At 47.2% G+C, this 15706-nt stretch overlaps 1 protein-coding gene across 2 annotated transcripts in view; it reads right to left on the minus strand.

Moving 5' to 3' along the window:
- Window positions 1–11438, minus strand: part of WIPF3 (WAS/WASL interacting protein family member 3) — an 88314-nt gene extending 76876 nt beyond the window's left edge. Inside the window, exon 1 of one of the 2 annotated variants that reach the window (XM_084786818.1) lies at window positions 11075–11438. The gene's annotated coding sequence lies outside the window, so the exon portion shown is untranslated. The remainder of the gene's footprint in view (window positions 1–11074) is intronic. The other variant, XM_084786817.1, reaches the window with a different exon arrangement.
- Between the last annotated feature and the right edge of the window lie 4268 nt (window positions 11439–15706).

Below are 15706 nucleotides of genomic sequence, written 5' to 3' on the forward strand. Positions count from 1 at the left end.
TGTTATAAAAGAATATAGTAGCCTTAGGTGTGGAAATGGCAGGAGCTCCAGGTTACAGCAAGTGAAAAGACTAGTCGGCAGCAAATGCATGCAGTCTGAGTAGGTTTCTATTTATGCTGTGTATTTATATCCGTGTTTATGCTTACATACGTGGGAAGTGTCTAGAAGAACGAAACAGCTAGGTGGCCTGAGAACACTCAGTTACACTTTTGAAGCAACTGTGCAGTATTACCTGTTCCCAACTTAAAACCATGGATGAACAGATTAAATAAGACCCTTGCTAGCTCTGGGTTCCTTATTTGGAACTGTGAAGTATTCTTTTTAAGGCCTCATAGTACTCAAATCAGGAGACCTCTGTGCCTAAATGGAAAGTATAGATGAATACAAAAAAAAAAAAATCAGTATTGACAGTGTGCCAAGAGCTGTAGCTGAGCCTCAGGGTCTGCTCCTGTGAGGATTCCCACACAGCCACTGCCATCCACGGGGTGGAGGAGGACAGCCACTGCCATCCACAGGGTCCAGGAGGACAGCCACTGCCATCCACGGGGTCCAGGAGGACAGCCACTGCCATCCACGGGGTCCAGGAGGACAGCCACTGCCATCCACGGGGTCCAGGAGGACAGCCACTGCCATCCATGGGGTCCAGGAGGACTGGGCAAGCATACAAGAAAACTAGGCAAAGGTGGAGTAAACCACTCTCCCGGCACTGCTAGCTTATGTAAACACAGGATGAGGGCATTCCTAACCCTTCTCCACTTTTGACTCTTTTTCACTGAGAAGTTTTTGTGCCACCCAACCATACAGATATGCAAAATAGGTATAAAAATCCGACAGCTAATAAGAACAAAACATAAAGAAATCATGATCAAAATACACTGTATAAAAATCTCAATGAATTAATAACAATAGTATATAAACAATAAAACGCCCTCAAACCTTTGATAATCATGTAATTTTTCCATTTAATAAGGATGAAAGCAAATATGCATACTAATGACATAGATGCACTTTTTAATTTTTCCATAAAGTTCTAAACCTTGACTGAATTTTGATACTGTGGGATATAGCTCATCTTCAATATTTTTCAGAATTGGTTGATAACTTGGTTTTATAATAAATGCTGATATTGTTCCTTCATGAAGAATTGCAGTATGAAACACCAGCAGCCTGCTCTAGCTTGCTTTCTGTTGCTCTGATAAATCACTGGCCAAAAGCAACTTGTGGCAGAAAGGGGTTATTTCATCTTACAGCTGACTATCCTTCAGGAAGGGAAGTCAGGCAGGACCCAGCAGGCAGGAACTGAAACAGAGGCCCAGAAGAAATACTGCTTGCCAACTTGCTCCCTAAGGCTCCCAGCTCGATCACCTGCCTAAGGATGACACTGCCCACCTATACCAGTGGCCTGGACCCTAATCACTAATCAAGAAAATGCCCCCAAAACCTTGCCTACAGGCCAATCTGACATAGGCATCTTCTGAATTTGTGTCTCTTCTTCTCAGATAACCCTAGCTTGTACTAAATTAAACTGACTAAAAAAAAAAAAAAAAAAAAGCAAAGCACAGGCCATATCAGAAATTGTTGGAAATTCTGTCTTAATCCTAAACTAAAATTCATTAAATTAATATTTTTTTAAAAGACAAGGTCAGCTCTGAATGTCCTGGAACTTAATATGTAGACCAGGCTGGCCCCAAACTAATGGATTATCAGGTGAAAAAAACCCAAACAGCAATTTTTAAAATTCAAATATTTGATCTAATCTGATACATGCTGGGGAATAAGGAAATCCCCATGTTACCCATAAAAGCAGAAAATTTTGCATGTCCAGCAAAACACCATGAGTACCAATGCTCTGGAGTCTGAGCTGAGGTATTCCAGGTATCTGTTTTGATGCTGGGTGATTGGAGTAGCACATGGAGTCAAACATGTGTGATCATAGGTGAGAGCTTCACGGAGGGCACGTGACGCGTGAGACCCAGGGGACTCCATGGCACATTTGATGTATAATTTTGAATTAGTGTTTGGTCACTGCCCACTCAGGAACCTTTTGCAGTCATTGTGCCCCTGAGACTGCCTCATTCAGTTACATGACCCCACAGTTTAAGAGGAGCTGTACTCAACTAGACGTGAGTCATCTGTGAGTTGTTTCCAGCTGGGGACCACCCTTGCCATCCATTCAGTGGAACACCACAGGATGCTGGCCACAAGACCCACTGCCTGGAAACAACAACGGGTGGCTTTCTTCCTTCGTTAGAGAATACAGACTAGAGTTCCCACAGACAGGTATTCTGGCTATTGTTCGTTAGCATACACACATCTGCCTGCACCTAATTTACGTGGATGATGTGAACAGGAGTCAAGCCCTGTTGCTGAGAACCCACGAGCATCCGTAAACACCAGAAAGATGCATGCCAGGTACCTTGTCTTCTTTTTAGAATTCTGCAAGTAGGTTTCTAGACCTTAGAATACACACACACACACACACACACACACACACACACACACACACACACGGGTAAATGTCGTAGCAACAACAGTAAACCATGCAAAAGCTGTTGAGGTGTGAAGTGTTGAAGTGTGAAGCAAATTTCACATTCAGGACAGCTGTCCGTCTGTCATGTTTAGTGGTTATGTCTCAAGGATTCAACCTTTCCTCTGATTTCCTGTAAAGCAGAACAAGGGAAACAAAAACATCTCATTCAAGTACCAAAAGAACACAAGAATGAAGAGTAGCTCTAAGTGACACTGGACAATTAAAGCTGATTTCTGTCATTAAAAGGAAGTAGAAAGCACCGCTCTGATAAGGCACATTCATTTTTTATTATAACTTTATACCCTGATGGTCATGGTTGGTGTCTACTTGACGGAGCTCAGTCTGGGCTGAGCTGAATAGGAGAATACTTGCTTGGCGTGTGCAGAGTCCCTGGGTTCGGTCCCCAGCATGCCCAAAACAATTCCGAAAAGCATGGCTACAAGAACACTTTACTAAGCCGGACATAGTGGCGCACACCTTTAATCCCAGCACACAGGAGGCAGAGGCAGGTGGATCCCTCTGAGTTCGAGGCCAGCCTGGTCTACAAACTGAGTCCAGAACAGCCAAGGATACACAGAGAAACTCTGTCTCAAAAAACTTAAAAAAAAAAAAAAGGAAAAAAGAAAGAATACTTTGCTAAGTAATTTATTAACAAAACAACAGTTCAGATGTTCAGATCATAAATAGCAATCTGCTTGCTACTTATACAATTCTCTCCCTGGCTAAAAGAGAGACCCAAGTGTGCCTGACATACAATAGCAGCCCCATTTCCAAGATATGGAAAGAAGACTCACTTATGTACATACTCTCCCTGAGAGGCAACAGCTGGGGTATCACACGCCCACAGGGCACCAAGGGCAGTGTGATACCTGGTGTGTGTCCCTCTACATCCATCCTTTGCCACGTCCGTTCACCTCCCACAGTTGGCAAAGGACGGTACACAGGTACTGTTGCTTACTGACATGTGATAACCACATGCTTATGGGGCACAGTATAGTTTGATGCATGTGTCTTATGTGCACTGATCGTGCTTACTAAACTTCCTCATGGTTGGCACTATTCCTTCTCCTCCTCCTCTGCCTGCTCTTCCCCCTCCCTCTTCTTCTCCTCTCTTCCCTGCTCCTCCTCTTCCTAACCCTCCTATTCATTCTTTGCAATGATGGGATCAAAGCCAGGCCTTGTGCATTCAGTGCAAGCGCTCTAACTACTGCGGGGCCATATCCCCAGACCAGTGTTATTTATGGTCAATAGCAGGTAGAATCAAGGCTCATGGCCGCTAATTCATGAGTGCAGTATTGACAATAAAAAGCCTTGGTGGCTGATTCACACTGTACTGTGGATTTGCCTTAATTTCATTGCATGAGGAAAAGTAAACACACACACACACACACACACACACACACACACACACACACACACACACACACACCTGTACCTGTATGAATCTACTAAAAATGCCCAGAATAGTACATCTAGAGTGAAAGGTGGGCAAGTAGCAACCAAAACCGAGAGGAGAAGCCATGGGGATGGATTTCTTTTGGGGATGATTCTTCATGACTGCACAGTCCCACAATCACTTACATACTAAAAAGGGTAATTTTTAAGATGGGTAAATATCTCCGTGAAGCTGTAATTAAAAGAGAGAGAGAGCAGCTTTATTCACAGCAGGCAAGGCAGAATCCAGGGCACAGGACATCAAGAGAAATACAGGCACTTTGGAAACACGAATGAGGAGCCAAGGAAGGAACCACTCCCACGGGTCTGAGAAGACACAAAGCATAAGAAGGAACTAGGGGTGGGCCTCCCCTGACCGCAGGGGTGGTGGCCTGAAGCCAGCTCTGTCCTGTGCAGGGCGCGCCACTGTTGTTCACAGTGGACAGGCTACCATGAGATTTGTCCATGGGCTTTGTTTGTTTGTTTGTTTGTTTTTGTTTGGTTTGGTTTGGTTTTTTGCAGACAGGCTCTCTCTGTGTAGCCTTAGCTGTCCTGGACTCGATTTGTAGACCAGGCTGGCCTTGAACTCACAGAGATTCGCCTGCCTCTGCTGGGATTAAAGGATTAAACCACCACATGGCGCCTGGCTGGGGCTTTGTTTGGTAAGGTTTTAGATCAAATGCAAGTGGTAGCTCCCCAGTGACTTTGCTTGTATGTTAATAATAAGGGAAAGATATCCAGGAGGGCTGGCAGGCACTACGACATGGGTTTGTGGTTTCAGTCTTGATGGGCTGCGGATGGAATACAGTCTGTAGAGAGGACACAGCGAAAATCATCCAGGAATCAACACTGTTCATTTGAATTTGATTGACACCAACGGGAAATGCTGGGTGTCTGGGATGGGGAGAAGGACAAGGCCTGATAAACTCCAGGTCCCCTTGCCAGGCCACCTAGAGCCAAAGAGGAAAGTGGGGGAGGGGAGCACAGGCAAAGAGAAGAGAGTTTAATTTGAAACGACTTTGAAGCACTGTAGTGAGGGGAAATGTGGCTCTGAGACCCAGAAAGGGGCGGGGCTTAAGGAGGGGTCTAGGAATCTTCAAGTAGGCCACACTTCCTCTTCCAGCGCTCTGCCTTCAAGATCAGGAAAGTGTGGCATTTAAAATGACTGAGTCACCTTTGTAATTGCTAATTACGTCAGGACCAGGACTAAGGATGGCAATGCTAATTTCTACCCACCAGCCACCCCCTTCCTTTAATCGGGTGTGTGTGTGTGTGTGTGTGTGTGTTACCCAGCTGAAAAGATTTGCTTTCTCTGACTCTTAATACTTAATCTTGTGACATCATTCTGCCCAATGAGATGGGAGCGGAACTCTGGGGGAGGCCATCGTTTTCTGAATAAAAAGCCAAAACCTCTCTATTAGAATGACACCAGTCTTTAGCCTTTGGGCTCTCCTTTTCCTCTTTACCTAGACGGTCCAGGTAAGTCCAGAGATACAGCAGCTATTTTGTGACCACGAGGCAAACAGATTTAGGATGAAGCATTATAAACTAACCTGCGGGGCGGAGATAGAAAGACGGGAAGGAGCTGGTCTCTGATGCAGCCCCAGATGGCCTTTACTGGGAAGTCTGGTTTTACATAACAAATAATTTACACACACACACGCATACACACACACACACACACACACACACACACACACACACTTAAGGTAGAACTAGATATACACATTCTTCCTGTTTATTTTGGCTGCTGAATGCAATCCTAACTGAATCAAAGTCACAGCATTCCATACAGACACACGCAGAGGATGCACACACAGAGAAACGCACATGAGGGAGAAAGTCAAAACAAATGACTATCAGTATTTCAGTTTGAGACTGCTTAAAACACAATATTACAATATTTCTTTTTTGTTTTTTTCCCAGCAGTGTCTTTTTCATTTCTAAACTGGAAGCTAAAACTATTACCAGTGTGGGGCCAGGGGATGATCGGATTGCTCAGTGGTCAGAGCACTTGCCATGCCAGTGTTAGGGCCAGAGTTCAGATCCCCAGAACCTAAGCAAATGTCAAGTGGGATGGTGAACCTGTACCCCATCCTTGGAGGTCAAGACAGGGATCCCCAGAGCAAGCTGCCTAGTGAGACTAGCCATATTGATGAGCTCTGGGTTTGATTGAGAGACCCTGCCTTAGTTGATAAAGTGGAGGCAATCAAGGATGATTCTCATCAATCTTGGGTCTCCACATGCATGTGCATCCATATGAGTGCACATCCATACACATGTGCCCACAAACATACAAACATGCATGCACATAGAGCCTCATGAAAAAGGAAAATAATTTGCAGGTACAGCAAAGCACTGGCTGCTCCATTATCTGTTAATGAGGCTGCACTCCCAGACACCCTTGGGTCTTTTCTGGTTGACTGTTGGGGTTCTTGTGAAAGCTTCAGCCAAACCTGTCTACCTGACTCTCTGAAGGCTTATGGTTTCTCAGTGGCTGGGAAAACAGGAAGTCTCTGAACCAAAGCATCCTGGCCCTTTATAGGCGCTTTCTTAGGCTGCACTCCGACATGTCTCTAGAACCACAGTCAACAACGTTCCAGGAAACATGCACTTTCCTCTGCCATAAAACTCCCATTGTCTGTAGGCATGACCAGAAGACCTGGATCTCTATGGCAACAGTGCTAGATTTAAAGACCTGCCAGGGGAAAGTTATCCTGGGTTTCAAGACCAGGAAGAGTTGGTGACCGATCTGTGTTTATCTCATGGTTGCTGCAGATAGGGTAACAATTCGTGTTTCCCTTTTTGCTTTGGCTGCTGGGAAGCTCCAGCCAGTCTTTGATTCCCCCTCTGAAAACTGCCTTCACTTAATAATACACTCCTGCTCTAAGGATTATCTCTGATTTGATCTTACTTTCTGGCCCAATTCATTATGAATTTTCAGTTGCTTTGTACCTGCTTCTGGTAAACTCAATTGTTTTATGGAGTGGGGAACAATGAATGGAGGAGGCCCACAGTTTGTTAAAAAAAAAAAAGTTCCAGCTTACCATTATAACAAAAATATCTGTAATTTGTTGAGGATCACCATGAGTACAGCATTGTCCTATTTGCCCGAGCTAGAAGGCCCTTTTACTATTCCCATTTTACAGAGGGAAACTGAGTCACACAGAACATAGGGGACTTGCCTAGTGCCATGCAGCAAATAACTGAGAAACTCAAGCCAAGGAGTTCTGAAGCATACAGCATGCGGATAATCCCCAGTTTCCGGTAGCAAGACGTGGAAGCATCCTGAGGTCACAAGCTGAATCTAAAAAAAAAAAACCTTCATCCCCGTGAAGGCTCTTGGGATGGTTTTGCATCTCTCAGACTCTTAGCTCAGCCCTGGCAGGAGCCAGCCATTGGATCTTAGGAAAGAGTACCTAGTAGCCCGGGTGCCTTGCTCTGACAGCTGCGTCCACTGATCTGAAGCCAACCACATCTCCTCCCAGCTAACCCTGGAGCAGACTCTAACTTCCAGGCCAAAGATAGGTCTGATGGCCTCTTCTGGGTGCCGTCATCTGAGACTCTTCCTGTCACTGGAATCCATCACCCACAAAGGATGGGATGAACAGTCCTTCTGGATGTTCCCGAACATGGTCCAAATGGTGTCTGGCTCATTCAGTGCCCACAGAGTGGGCTTGTTTTTTTGTTTTTTTAAACCACATTTATTATTTCACCATATCGCCCTTGGTGTATGAATGTTGTTGTTCAGGATGTGATGCATACCTGGTGTGAGGAAAGCCCCTCTGCCATATCTCCCTGCCCCCGCTGCCACCCCCCTCCCCACCCCAAAGGAAAGAGCCAGATCAAGTAGCAAGGGAAGGTTTCAAGTGCATCACTGGCTGAAGCCAGGGAGGAGCTCGTGGTGTGTGAGCATCCGCAGGAGCTAGACTGCTCCTCCGCTCTATGGCAGCGGCAAAGAACGAATTAGTCATTTTCCTCACCAAGCTGAACTCTGATTTACTAGATTCCTCTTCAAGTTTGTTTTGTCATATGCTATCAGCCAAGTTAGTCAGATATTACAATTCCTTTCTAAATATTTCAGCAGCCAGATGGTAGGGGCATCCCATGAGAAGGCACAACTCGCCGCTGGGAGATAACTGTGACAGGCTCACTGCTGAGGGGACCCACACACACACTGCTGAGGGGTCCCCTCTGCAGCCCTGCTCAGTGGACTCCATCTCTAAACCTCACAGTCCCCCAACGACAAATGTTCAGTGAGCAGTCAGAAGCTTGTGGTAAAACAAGCGTGTTTCTGTGTCTCTAAGTTCAGGACTCAGAGCAGACATATAAGGTCATTCGATAACACATTAGGGCATATTTCTCAGGACCTCACTCTTTTTATAATGTGACTGTGTCCTGAAAATGTATCCGGTTTGTGGGAAATAAATATTATTTCTTCCATTATTTTTACAGGTTTTCATTTCACATCCCCCCCACTTTTTGGTGTGTGTGTGTGTGTGTGTGTGTGTGTGTGTGTGTGTGTGTGTGTATGTAGGTGTCACACTAAACTTGTAGAGGTCAGAGAACAATTTGCTGGGCCAATCCTCTCCTTCTACCACATGGGGTCCGGGGTTTGGACTCACATTGTCAGGCTTGGCACAAGCCCTTTTACCCTCCGAGCCATCTCTCCTGCCCTTTTGTAGATTTTTTTTAAAACTTTAGCCCTAATATGTCTATTATATCTGTCAACCATAGAAGGTAGAAGTAGTCGAGCCTTCCTGATGAAAACCCTTCTCTGTTCTCCTGTGTTAATCGCATTTGGTGTTGCAGCTCTTTGCCTGGCCCTATTATTCCTTTTCTGTGTGTTGGAATGACTGCAAAAATCTCAACCTGTACTGTACAGTTGCTGAACAATAATTGCCTAAAAAGAGCGTTGCCAGGCTGGGCCAGCTGGCTCTCTCCCATCCCCGAGACTGAATGTTCTCAGACACACACCACACACACTCTCTCCTCCGCCCCTTCTGCTGGCTGGCTGACTTAGTGTAGCACCATATCACGCTCACGAGTGCCTGAAAACCGAGGCTCCTGGAAGGACTAAAAGGGGGTGCGCAGCAGCCCTTCGGCTCTAGGAAGGCAGCCTGACACCTGTCCAGATTAGGGCACCAAAAGTTGCATATGCATGGTGCATTTCTAGTTTGAAGTCTAAAGACTCAGGCCCTTATCCTCCACTTCCTTGAGCCAGTTAACCCCTGCCACTTTACACTTCTCATCAAGACATAATAATTACAGGAACCATGGGACACTTAAGTTAATACATATGGAGGCATCTACAGTACCTAGCCACTTCCTCACTGTCTTTTCTCCATGACCCCTTTCCTGCTTTCCTGACTTGGTTTTTGTGGGTTCAAAATGCATCTCTAAAGTACATCAGCTGGAAGACAGCAGCAGTCTATGCACCGCCCTGGCCAGTGCCCTTCAGCATCAAATATTCACTCAAGTTGTTATTGAAGTTTTTTTTAAAAAAAATGACACAAGTCACATGCACAAGTCTAAAACACATAGTTTCCTGAGTTTCTATGTTTGGGGAGCATGTCCAGAGCCAAAGTGCCTTGAAGGCCTGCCTAGGGCAGTAGCAAGCCCAAAGGCTGCCCACTTCTAACCTCTACTCTGTACTTTAGAGAAGATAGCTTTTTAGAAGACGGCTGTGGCCAGACAGATAGTTTAGCCTTGAAAACCCTGGTCTTGTTGAGGACTCGGGTTCATTTCCAGCACCCACATGGAGGTTCAGACGCATCCATGAACTCCAGTTTCAGGGGATCCAACGCCCTCTTCTGACCTCTAGGGGCACCAGGCTCACAGGCAGAAAGTAAAAGCAATAAATACATCTTTAAAAATAAGGCTGGTGTGTCTGATGATTATAATACTGACTTGTGGCAAGAAACCCTCTTCCGATCCTCTCTGAGCCGACAAGGATTCTAACCAGGAGAAGACCAAGGCATGAAAACTTTTAAAAATCACACAAGTCTGTCCAATAAACGTCTCCATTTACATCCAAAGACACAGGCACAGAAGTGGACTGTCAGTGTCCTGCTTGTGACTTTCCTCAGAGTGTCCCCCAGAGTGTGTTCCAGAGATACTTCTGGTTTGTCCTGAGGCCATTGGATTGGCTTCCTGGATTTTGCCGCGGTACATCATCTGTCCAGCTAATGGCCTCAGGTCCTTACACTCATGCGTCAGGCACTCCAGGTGTTCAGAAGGCACTGTTCCCAAGCAGGACCGGGGTCTGCTAACCTATGAGAGAATTCAGCATGCTCTTTCCCCAAGTTTGCTCCCCCTTGAGCTCCTGGCTAAGTGTATCCAAGGTAATGGCCACAATTACCCAGTCCTCCACACCTCCAAAGGACTTTAAAGGCCATTTGTTTGTTTGTTTGTTTGTTTGTGGCCAGATGTAAACGACTAGAGATAATGGATGAAACACACACACTCCCTGACTCCTCACCTCAGAAGGTTTACAGATAAGCCAGGGGTGGGGGTGGGGGTCGGGACACCAGAGCTCCTGTCTCAGCTCTGTCACCAGGAACTGTGTGACCTTGGATAAGTCACTTCTCGGCTCTGGAATAGGCTTTCTCCCTGGGGCTGCTCCAGTACCCTCAAGCCCCTTCTGACTGTACAAGTTCTCAGATCTCTCCTAATTGTCAAGACTCTTCCTAGGAACAGCCTTCACACCAGCGAGACCCACTCTTTTGTTCGGGGGTTGGGGTGGGGGTGACGTGAGGAAGGGAACCAGTGCCCCTTAGGGCACCAGGCCTAGGAGACTTCCGTGACAGCAGCTGCTTAAGGGAGAGTGCTGTCCTGGGAGGTCACCAAGCAGCTCTGAAGTGACCTCGTGTCTCTTTTTGACCCGGTGCTGGCTGGGAGCAAGCGGCTGGCGCTAGGGCTGCGCGGAGCAGCGCCGCGACCGTAGTCACGGCTGGGGACTGAAGTCTGGAGGGGTTCCTGGACACCCTCTAGCGCCCAGCGTCCCTGACACTGCGAGAGGCCACTCCACCTCAGGGCTGTCCCCACTACCCCCTCGACAGTACGCGTCAGCCACTCCACCCACGGCCCGGACGCGAGCAGAGCAGCTACCTGCAGCTGGCCCTGGCCGGGCCGACTGGACTTTAGCTGGTGCTTCCGTCCCCGCGGTCCCCGTCGTCCCTGCCGCCTCGAGGCTCCCGTTTGGTCTGTGGACCGTGCCCGGCGTTGCTTATGCGCGCCAGGCTGAGCTGAGCTCTGCGCTTCACGACCGCTCCAGACCCGGCTCTGGTGCTGCCGGGACGCGGAGGCGGAGTCGCCGCCCCCACCTGCTTGTAGCGGCCGCCCGGGAGCCTAGCCGCCTGGCGCACGGGGACGCAGGCCAGAGGGCGGGGCCGTTCTGGCACCCAGGAGGCAGGTCTGGCTGCGTGGCGCGCACCTCCCAGGTACAGAGTCCTAAGTATGAGCCGCGGGGACAATGGAGTCTAGGGCTGGAGTCGTTCCCGCCCCCCTCATCCCCCAGCTCGCCACCTCCTCAATGTATTACAAACATTTCTGAGCCCTCGCTAAACCCCAGGCAGCGCCATAAGCAAGAGGACAAAGGGGAAACAGGATAGCTTGTTGTCTGGATGAGGTTGAGCAGATACAATGTAGAGCCAAGAGCATATCCAGTGTGCACAAGCAGAGGGTCACCCACTTCAGACTGGGGCTTGGGGGGTGGGGGTGGGGTGAACAGAGACGCTTGCTCCAGGAGAATGAAAGGTGAGCACAAAGTATCCTAGTAACACAGGGAGGTAAGTAGCTTCCGGTGGGACCGAAGGGGAGAGAAGGCAGTTTGAAAACTAGAGTAAGCCTTGGGAGTGAAGTTGAGTGGCCAGCAAATCCCAGTCCCACTTCACTGTCCCCACTGTCCAGCGTTTGCCATGGGTGTGGGGGAGTGCTGAAGGTTTGTGCCTGAGGCTACAGTATACTGTGCTGCTGCAGCACAGGCCAGTATTGCCAGTCTCTCGTGTCCTGCTGCACTCTTGACTAGTCCTTTAGTGTTGAGGCTCTTCTAAGAGCTGTTGCTCTGTAGGGTGCTGCAGTGTGCTAAGGAAGGAGGCAGGTTCTCTGCCTTTAAAGAAAGCCCTGGCTCCAGTGCTAGCGGAGGTGTTCAGGAGGACACTTGAGGGAGTCAGTCAGTGCCAGCAGCTGCCTCCCACTCAGGCTAGCAACCTATCTTTCCGTTCACAGGGTTTAAAGCCCTCAGCTACTTTCCCAGGTGCTCAGGTTTATAGCCCGACAGGCTTATGGTTATAGCAGAGATTAATACTCTCACGACGTCTTTCACTTTTGTGTTGACAAGTATACAGCTTTCTGTTTTGATTTAGATGAAGAAGGAGTTATGTGCAGAACCATAATACACGGACGGTCCTGGGCTATACTTCCACTAAAAGTCAGTTAACCTTTTTGCAGGAATAATTGCTACTAGAAAGTCCAAGGCCTCACCCAAGGACACACCTGTAGGTTGTTAATCCTCATTCTCACTACTTAGCTAGCTACGTGTGTCCTGGTTCGAAAAGGAAGAAAAGCTCAGTTTGCAGAGAAGATACATTTCCATGGTCCTGAAGGTACCCCACCAAGTCTTCTATGGAGCCCCTGAGAACAAACTAGACCCGCGGACATAGTTATTTATCTTGCAAGCTAGACAGTCGCTGGAGGACAGAGTATTTCAGATTGGTTCAAAGTGATTGGGTGTCTGTAGAGTGGGGCTCTTTGGGGCTGAAAACATCATTAGACTTTTGTGTTCAAGTGCCCAGGGCCTCATGGCATGTGTGCTACTCCCTGCATCCCTTTTCTCTGGACATTGCAAAAAGGATTAATTCCCTCAGGTGAAGCCATGCTGCAAATAGCTAAGCCACTGTCCCCATCTTCTCTATGGATGACGGCTGGTCAAAGTCTAACGACAGAGCAACAGGACCCTTCCCGATCACCTAGGCTTTCTCAGAACACTTGTGTAGCTGAGTTCAATTCCCAGGACTGACTAAATAAAACAGAGCAACCTGCCCGTCCCCAAACAACAACAACAACCATGATCCTTAGCAAAACGAACACAGCAAGGGCAGGTGAGGTGGCTTGGCTAGTGAAGGCGCTTGTTACCAAGACTGGAGACCTGAATTGGCTTGATTCTGGCCAGTGAATTAATTGGAAATCAGAGTTGTGTGTGTATCTGTCTGTCTCTGCCCTTTACTCCTTATTCTCTTTATGCTTCTTCAGTGCTTAGTGATGCTACAACTAGATTTTAATCAAGAAACCATTAGTGTGATGTCAACCACCACTATCTACAATGATGGAGGAGAAGATGGAGACAGTGTGGTTCTGCTAGGCACCCAAGCAGAAGCCAGCACCTGTCTACCCCTGGACTGTTGGTGTAAGCCAGGGGTATAGGGCTCGCCCTCCCTCCTTCCCTCCCTCCCTCCCTCCCTCTCTCTCTCTTACTTTTTGATCCTTCAAGAACACTAGAATCTATTTATTTGCCCCCCCCCATTCCTTTCCAAATAGGACAGTCTAATTTGCAAAGGAACATTTTTAGGAATCTAATTTTACAGTTAAATTTATTTCTAATGAAAAGCGTAACCCAAAAAGAATCACCACCCACCCACCCCCACCCCATCTCCTCCCATCACCCACCAAACACCTGGCTAGCTCACCACCCACACCTCTGCTACAACAAACACACTTGCAGGTGTATATACGTAGGGCAGTTCTGCAACTTCTTGGCATCTTTAGGAGGAAAAGTATCCAAGAGACCTGAGTGGTTTATAACCTGTGCTCACTTCACTTTGTCAAATATTTATAAACCAGCTGTCCACCTCTGGTTAGGTGAGAAAAAAAAAAAAGCTGGACCTCTGGAAGAGCAGTCAATGCTCTTAACCTCTGGGCCATATATCCAGCCTGGAAAAAGGTTTTATATAAACAAAACGCACTCATTTGGGGTTTAATGAATATGTATGAGATAATAATGAATATGAGAGGTACCCATAATCATGGCCAACATATAAACTGTTTCTGTCACCCAAGAAGCTTCTCACGTGTACCTTTGTCACCAGTCACTACCTCCAGTCCAGAAAAATCACAGGTCTGGCACCTGTGAGTTCTGTCTTTTCTAGAATTTTATATGCTTGAGCCACATATGATGGCTTGAGACTTACCCATATGTTCTGTATGGTTTGCTCCTTTTTACCACCAATTAGCGTTTCATTGTACGGATATGCCAGTGCCTGTTAGTGTACATTTGTAATAGTCCCAAACATTCCAGATTGGGAATATTACAAATTAAGTTGCTTTGAATATTTATGTCACAGGCTTTTTGTGAATAAACAGTTGTAGGTTCATAAGTCGTTCGCATGTAAAATGAAAAATGGCCTTGGGACCATAATGAAATACTAATTCATACCCATAAAGTTAGCCATAATGAAACATTGGGAAGTGCAAGTACTTTGTCAGGGACACCGGCAACTTGGAACCCTGGTCTGTTGCTCAGAAGAGAGCGGAGTGGTGCAGCCTCTGTGGTAGTTTATGGGCTGGCTAGTTGTGGCTCAAGGTGACACATGGGAAGAGGAATCTCAGAGGAGGAAATGACTCCATCTGTCTGAGGACCAGTTCCTTGGCTGATGATTGATGTGGGAGGGCCCTGGCCACTGCAGGCAGCCATTCTTGGGCTTGTGGCTCTGGGTTTTATAAGAAATTGAGATATGGAGAGCAAGCTGGTAAACAGCAATCCTCTGTGGCCTTGGCTTTCAGTCTCTGCCTCCAGGTTCCTGGCTTGGTTTCCTAGACGACAGACTCTAATATGTAAACAAACAAACAAACAAACAAACACTTGCTTTGGTCAGGTGTTAAACACAGCAATAGAAAACAAACAAGACAGTTTGTGTGTCCCCTTCATATGTAAACAGGAGTAATGATATAACCCAGAAATCCTACTCCAGACCATATTAAAGGAGCTGAACACAGGAGGTCAAACAGAAATCTTCTACAGCTGTCCTTCCTAAACTGTGAGGATATATTCCAAAACCCCACAAGAGTCTGACGTGGCAAGTATTAGAGAGTCCAATTACTCCAACAATGAAATCTAACTTGCAAAGTAGGTACAGTAAGATATTAGTGACAATAATAAAATAATTATGACAATATACCGTGCTTTCTCACAGTATTGTCCCTTAGCCAAAGAAGAGCTCACCACCTTTTATGCTGTGGGTAGGAAGGACAGTCACGCAGCGGAAGACAAGGGCTGATGGCCTCCCGAGGCCCCTCCTTGCTTTTCAGGCCTGTACCCTCCTGGTGAGATTAGTTTTCTTCACCTGTCTTTTCTCTGCTTTTCTGTAGCCCAAAGTGTTCATCATTGATGAAGAAACCCTGCCTGTTGGAGTTACGGAGACCCATGGCTAATAAGGACTCCCCCGCGTTATCATAACAATCACCTGAGCCAGCTCAAGGTTCAGCCACTGGTGATGAAAAGAAAGCTCGGAAGCTAACAGGCTTGCATAAATCAGGGGGTGGGGGGTGGCGTGGGGGAGGGTGGGGGCAGCTTCTGAGGAGAAGATACATACACAGAAATGAATCCACAAGACTGCTGTCTCACCGCCCTGCCCACAGCTTACTGCTGGACGCGTTCACTGGGACAGCAGTGGGTACATCACGCATGGTCTCAGCTTAGTGCACACAGTGGTCCTTCACCTTGGCAGCTGCCATCCTATCGCAGTG

This window comes from Acomys minous (assembly GCF_964271855.1).
Source record: "Acomys minous genome assembly, chromosome: 6".
Taxonomy (NCBI): Eukaryota; Metazoa; Chordata; class Mammalia; order Rodentia; family Muridae; genus Acomys; species Acomys minous.